At 40.4% G+C, this 1,323-nt stretch overlaps 1 pseudogene; it reads left to right on the forward strand.

The window, feature by feature from the left end:
* Positions 1–391: 391 nt before the first annotated feature.
* On the forward strand, positions 392–1,323 carry LOC114110069 (putative olfactory receptor 8G3; annotated as a pseudogene).

Below are 1,323 nucleotides of genomic sequence, written 5' to 3' on the forward strand. Positions count from 1 at the left end.
ACATGCATGATATTAATATATAAACATAGAAACTTGGAGGAAAGATGAGTACTCAGAAATAATACTGGAACATTCCTTTTGGCTGACTTTAAAAATTCATAAATTCTTGTGTCTCTTAAACATTATGAAGTATCATAATTATAAAGTTCTTTAAGTTTACAATTTCTATTCTAGTTCAACCAGAATGATTGTTTGTCCTACAGTAGCAGTATATACTGGAGAATTCCCTTCATTATGTTTGTCCTTTAATAAGGGATAACGAATGATCCCTGCAGAATTACTCTCTGCCTCTCACACCCACAAACACATACACACACACACACACACACACACACACACACATACACTCATTTTCCTTTTTTCTTTAAACTTAGAACCTGCTGAGAACAAAATGGACCCTGGAAATCACTCCTCAGTGATTGAGTTCATTCTCGCTGGGCTCACAGAACAACCACAACTCCAGCTGCCCCTTTTCCTCCTCTTCTTAGGAATCTACGTGGTCACGGTGGTGGGGAACCTGGGCATGATCATACTGATTGGGCTCTGTTCTCTCCTGAACACCCCCATGTATTATTTCCTCAGCAATTTGTCCTTTATTGGTCTCTGTCAGTCCACTGTCATTGCTCCCAAAATGCTGGTGAACTTTGTGACAGAGAACATCATCTCCTACCCTGAATGCATAACTCAGCTCTATTTCTTTCTTCTTTTTATTATTGCAGAAAGTTATATGTTGGCTGAAATGGCATATGACCGCTATGTTGCCATCTGTAACCCCTTGCTTTATAATGCCATCATGTCTAATTATAGGTGCTTCCAGCTCACAGCAGCAGGTTATATCTTGTGCCTCATTCATTCGACATTCCATACTTGCCTTATGTTGAGATTCTATTTCTTCAAAGCCAATGTGATTAACCATTATTTCTGTGATGTTTTTCCACTTATGGAGCTATCCTGTTCTAGCATCTATTGCAACAAATTATTGGCTCTAGTCCACAGTTCTTTCAATGTCCCGATTCCTGCCTTAACTATTCTTACGTCCTACATCTTCATCCTCTACAAAATCTTCCACATCTACTCCACGAAGGGCAGGTCCCAAGCCTTCAGCACTTGCAGTTCCCACATCTTGGCTGTTGCTGTTTCCTAGGGATATGCAGCATTCATGTACCTGCAGCCATCATCTGTGAGCCCCATGGACCAAGGGAAAGTGTCTTCTGTGTTTTATACCTGCATTGTGCCCATGCTGAATCCTTTAATCTACAGTTTGCTGAATAAGGTTGTCAAATGGCCCTGAGGAAAATCCTGTACAGTGGAAAATGTAGATGA

This window comes from Ovis aries, chromosome 21 (assembly GCF_016772045.2).
Source record: "Ovis aries strain OAR_USU_Benz2616 breed Rambouillet chromosome 21, ARS-UI_Ramb_v3.0, whole genome shotgun sequence".
Classification (NCBI taxonomy): domain Eukaryota; kingdom Metazoa; phylum Chordata; class Mammalia; order Artiodactyla; family Bovidae; genus Ovis; species Ovis aries.